Genomic DNA, 6,251 nt, shown 5'->3' with positions numbered 1-6,251 from the left:
TGGAGTCAAGATATGGCCACAATTTTAATAATGGCAGCCATTTAAAAAAAACGTCATTTTAACATACTTCCACTAATGGGATTTTCTGGGATTTTTACTAAAGTGTTTCGGGTATCAATATAAACATAAAAATGTGACAATAAATTCTGTTGCAATTAGTTTAAGGTCAAACCTTATTTTCCCTAGACTATAACTGAACCTCACCTCGATAAACAGAATTTCTGGGGTGGCGACTCTGGAGACGATGAACCGAGTACACACAGTGCTCCTGGAGTTGTTTGAAACACAGTCACTGAAGAACTAAATCTAGGAAATGAAAATAAATTATGTCAGTCCTTCCAGTCAGTTTTGGTGGAGCACGAAGTCCTTCATCACTTGTGTTAGTGGTAGGGAGTGGACTTGGTTCAGGCGATGTGTGCCCAGCGCTTCGCGGATCTGGATCCGACACACGTGGGCCAGACTGCGAGGACATCTCTTGGCCTCCAGAAAGACCCTGAGAGCCTCAGGATCCGCCCATTTCTCCAACTGTGCCTGCTCTGTGGTCACCAGGGCCGGGTCAGCACCGTGGTCCAGCAGCAGCTGGACGAAGGCCGTGTTCCACCTGTTACACAGCACCTCCTCCAGCAGGCGAGAAGCCACGTCACGGGTCAGAACACCAGCGGCCTGGAGCAGCAGGTGGAAGCAGTCGAGGTGGTTGAGTACAGCACTGATGTAGAGAGGGGTGTCTGAGCCGTCTATGTTTCTGTTAGGGTCGGCCCCGGCTTCCAGGAGGATCCGGACACAGTCCACGTGACCGTTGTGCGCAGCACAGTGTAGAGGTGTCCAGTTATACTCATCAGCTAGGTCTACCTGTGCTCCCTGTGTGATCAGGTAGTCCACCAAGGCAGCATGACCCCGCCAGGCTGCGAGCTGAAGAGGCGTCCACCTCCACCACCTCTCATAAAGACACCGCTCATTGATCTGCCTTGTGGTCTTCCTGCAGCAGGCTCCTCAGTGTGTCCAGGTCTCCTGTACAGATGGCATCATAGAGCTGCCTGTCACCATGTCCTGCTTGAACAGCCATTCCTTCAGATGTGTCACTGTACCACACTGACTTGTATGCTGTGTCTCAAACAGAAGGCAGTATCAGTGTTGCCAGGTGGGAAATGTTGAATTATCGTAACTGAGGGTCAAAATTATCGTTTTCGGAGGGAAATCATCAAACGCGAGCAGCGGCTTCTTCTCCTTCTTATGGCAGCTTTGTGTTTTCCACCACTTATATAGCCTCAGCCAGGAAGGATTTATGACATCACTGATGACATCACAATTGCTCAAGTGACATCACTGATGACATCACAGTTGCTCAAGTGACATGAGTGATGTCATAAATCCCACTGTGACATCATCAGTGATGTCATAAATCCCACTGATGAAATCCCACTGTGACATCATCAGTGATGTCATAAATCTGACATCATCAGTGATGCTGGTCTCATTGGCCACACAGCAGCTGAGCTGCGGGCGAGGCCATGTAGCGGCCGAGCTGCGAATGTGAGCTGCAGCCGCAGCTCAGCTCTAGGAATCGAGCGCGTGTAGCGCGCGAGATCCCTAGTTTAAAAAAAACACAACATTCAACTTTCCATTTTAAATTAGATGCTTTTTACATTTAAAGCACATTTTACACCACTAAGTACTTCCACTGAGGTAAAGGAACAGCAAAATAATAATACTATAGGAAATTCCAGGGGACTGACTAGTCTCCTTCATCAGCTTATTTCTATCAGTGTTCAAACTACTGGTGATGATAAAGGAGGATCACTGCTGCAGCTTATAATGTGAGTACTTTTTAAGAAATTGCCTGAGGCTGAGATTGAACCAACAACCTTTGCATATCACACAACATTCACAGGTTTATCTGAGTGAGCTATAATCCACTTTCTCTTAAACTCTTATCATATTTAGTCAACCTCATCCTGATTTTATTTAGTCAAGTTTTCGTCAACTAAGTGTCGTATTTTCATCTCATCTTAGTCAAAGAAAACCGTAACTATTCATTAGAATTTCCAAACTTATTGTAAAGATATATGAATCTGTTATTCTGGAATTGTTTTAAGGTTTGAATGTGCAATACAGACACAGATGTTTAACTTCTTCTTCTCTTCTGATTGGATCTCTTCCCAATTCGTCCCTCCCTAACATTTTTAGTCTAGTTTTCACCAGTGAAAATAGGTAGTCTAACATTTTTAGTCTAGTTTTCACCAGTGAAAATAGGTAGTCGACTAACATTTTTCCTCATAGTTTTAGTCTACGAAATCAACACTGCTATGGATGCATGTATCCACCTAGTGGTGCACGCCTCTTCCAAACTCACACACTTTTCCACAACTACACCATGTATCTGAAACGATGTTTACTTACTGTCAATCTCATCAAAGTTTCTGAAGACCATCTCCACGTGATCCCACTCCATAAAGCTGCATTTCCCAATGAAGGGCTGGGCAAACACCACATACTGATACATATTTCAATTCAAATACATGTCACTCTTGTGTTAGAATGAGTAAATGACGCGTCATTGACACTGTTTTTATATAACTCTTGATCAATTCTCATTAATCTTTTATCTTTTCTTTTATTTGTCTGTAGGCTACATATGTGCACTGCCAAGAGTAGCGGCAGCATTAATAACCAGAGACCAGACTATATCAAAAACATAAACACACAGTGGCGTCCAGGGCCGCTGCTGGCCATTTGGGTGCCCTAAGCGTAATTGTTTTGTGGTGCCCCCCCCCCCCCCCCGCAAAACATTCAATAACTGTCAAACGAAAGACTGCAAAATCATTAATTATGAACGATACTAGTGTATCTCACATTACATTACATGTGGCAAACAAACAATTGTTAGAATTACTGTACATGTCAGCAAACAAGTGATTGTTAAATTGTACATGCAAGCAGGGGCGGACTGGGATCATAATTCAGGCCGGGCATTAGATACCAAGCAGGCCAGGCTGATACGGGCCGACGGGTGGCGGCGAAAAATTTGGGCTGTTTGAAGTCCAATTTCGGCCATTTGAAGCCAGATTTGGGCTGTTTGAAGCCAGATTTGGGCCGTTTGAAGCCAGATTTGGGCCAGTTGAAGCCAGATTTGGGCCGGTTGAAGACAGATTTGGGCCGTTTGAAGCCCAATTTGGGCCATTTGAAGCCCAATTTGGGCCGAGTCCAATTTTACAATGAGATGCACCCACTTTAACCCTGAATAAAGTAATAAAACCACTAGTAAACCAGTAGGCGGCGCCTGGCCTGCTGTTCAGTGAGTGGCCTGACTGAGGGCACAAAAAAAAAAAAAAAAAAAAAAAAAAAATTTTGGTGCCCTCAGTCACATGATGCCCTATGATGGGAAGTAACGAAGTACAAATACTTCGTTACTGTACTTAAGTAGATTTAAAGAGAAACACAGATTTTCTCTGAGGGGAGACACACGCAGACATTAGGAGCCGTGCAGACAGCCAGCACTTATTAGCGCTCGTCTTTTTGCAATTCATTCTCTATAAGTACGCGCTTAGCGCGCATCTCTTAAAGAAGCATTTCATCGCGTTTAAAAGCTGGTGGTGGTTTTTTTAGCGCATCGCTCTGGGCGCTGAAAGCTGAGGAAAGTTTAACAGGAAAAGCGCACTGCTCCTCTTCACTCCTCCCACCTCGAGTCTTCTCCCAGGAGAGGAGGATTTTCATCTCGCTGCTTCCAGAGTTGCCAATAATCTGGCTTTTCAAAGCGTTCTTTTTTAAATAACCGCTCCCTGCGTGCATGGCCCCTTATGGTGTTGTTGTAACACATACATTCAGTTTGTGCACTGTCAACATTCAGCTAATATGGAATATGGTGGTGTTCTAACACCAGAGACAGTTCTGTCTTAATAATAAACCTTGAATTTGTGAATGTGATCAACCTGTGGACATTCAGTTCCTTATCCATTAGGTATCAGTATCATATCAGTCTCGAGTATTGTGATTCTGCACTTTGTAAGGGACACCTTGTATCCAGCAGGTAAACTTGTCTAACTATTTGCACATTCATATATCATGGAAATATTAATGAGGGAGGACTAGATATGATTTTAATGGGGTTTTTTTTTGTGTGGAAAAACCATAGCACACTATTTAAAGTAGAGTTTTAAGATGTGTAAAACATTTGATATAATTTATCCTCAAATTATATTCTATGATGTGAGGTTCAGTCATTCAGAAAGATACGGTAAAAATACTTTTACTTTTACTCGTTGGGTACATTTCAGAGCCTGTACTTTTTTACTTTTACTTGAGTAAAATAAGTTAATCAGTACTTCTACTTTTACCAGAGTAGTTTTTTACACAAGTAACTGTACTTCTACTCAAGTACAGAATGTCAGTACTTTTCCCATCTCTGCCTATGCAGTCTGCGTACTCTGCGTATAGGGTGCCGCGGCCCTGGTGGCGTCTTTCATGCATGCTAGCAAGCGAAACTGCTGTCTGTCTGACCACAGACTGTAGAAAGAGACGCAGGACAGCCAAGCGAATGTGATTGGATGAACGTTTGACGCTAGGCCAATCACAGGCAGAGAGGGTGCCTCCAGCCTTCGCCATCATCTGGAATAAAATATCGCCTCCAGGCAGCTGACCTTCCAAACATCCTGTCTGTGGTGTCCTTTGTCCTCAGCATCCCATCCTCTACTGGGTATGTGGAGACGAGTTTCTCATCAAGGAACAATAAATGGACAGATGCTCTGTTCCACTAATGAGGAGTGAACTGATTGTCACTCTGAATTTTGAGATGTCTTGCTCAGAATTTTACAGTGCAGCTCTGGAGAATAAACAACTACTTATTGCTGCAAGAGATCAAAAAAAGTGGCTAAAAAAAATAGGCATTGACCAAATTCAGTTGTTTATAATATTTTATTTTTAATATATTTGAAATTGTCTTGCAGTTTGCACATTGTGTAGGTTATCCGTTATGGTAAATTAGAGTAAACGGTAAATCTGTAGGTTCACAGGAAATCTATAGATTTTTACAGATTTGTTTGTCATGTCAAGTTGTTTTACTTGCCTAACCTTAAACAGGATGTTTTGACTTTCCTAACCTGAACCAAGTTGTTTTACTTGCCTAACTTAACCAAATGCATAACTATAACCCTGGCTTGCCATTTGCACTACTGTTTGTTTTTCCTTAACTCATTCACTGCCAATATCTGACTGGCATTTTTGGCACAGGCCAAGTATTTCCATAATGTTTGGTCATCTTTCAAGACCCACAGTAAATTCTGTACTAGGACTACAGTGATGTCCAATACCTCGAAATGAAGATCTAAGTCTCTACTTTCACCCCCAAAAAGAAAGTTAGCTTTTAGCATGTTCTGTACTCTACTTATAACCCTTTTTATACACCCCATGTTCACCAAAAAAAGCCTGTCTGGGAAGAGAAAAGGGAGAAAAAAGCATTTTTGTAAAAGGGCACAATCTCAGGCATAACTCACTCTCAATTCTTTTATTTTGAACTGTATTGACATCAGACATGTAAATATTATTCGTTAGGACACAAATGACAAAAAAAATATATATATATATATATATATATACACACATGAAGTGCTTTTTTTTTACATTCAACAATAGTTTACTCGGTGTGAGTGTGCAGACAGACAGACAGACAGACAGACAGACAGACAGACAGACAGACAGACAGACACACACACACACACACACACACACACACACACACACACACACACACGATCCCCCTTTTAGATTTCTAACCCAACATAGGATAAGCAATAACCACGCCCTGTGGCGCTGGGATTGGCCAGGAGCAACACTGGAGGGCGAGCAGCCCAGCGATTACATGAACCAACTGAATAGCTCTTGAGAAGGACAGCGGGCTGCTGTGAGTGCCTTCTGCCCGCTGCTGCCTAGCTGTTCCTGTGTTTATTTTGATTTGTTCTGGTACACCGTCCTCGTCCATGTCTCCCTGTCATATCTATGATCGTTCCCGTTTTCCCCTCGGCTATTCAACACGTCCTCACCGCCCTCGCAAACTGATCGATCATTTCCTCATTCCTCCGATGATCAAACACATCTCTTGATTACTTTCTCCCGTTTTCTCCTGGCTGGCACAGAGGAAGGCGACTCCAGCTCGGCGTTACAATGGCGTTTCTCCTGTCTGCACAAGGAAGCGTTACCCGCTCTCTGCTATTCCTCTTGCTCAATTTATAAAACAACAGCTGCGGTATGTGTTTGATCGC

Source organism: Poromitra crassiceps (assembly GCF_964638095.1).
Source record: "Poromitra crassiceps genome assembly, chromosome: 26".
In the NCBI taxonomy this organism is placed as follows: Eukaryota; Metazoa; Chordata; class Actinopteri; order Beryciformes; family Melamphaidae; genus Poromitra; species Poromitra crassiceps.
Note: the sequence above shows the minus strand (reverse complement) of the source record.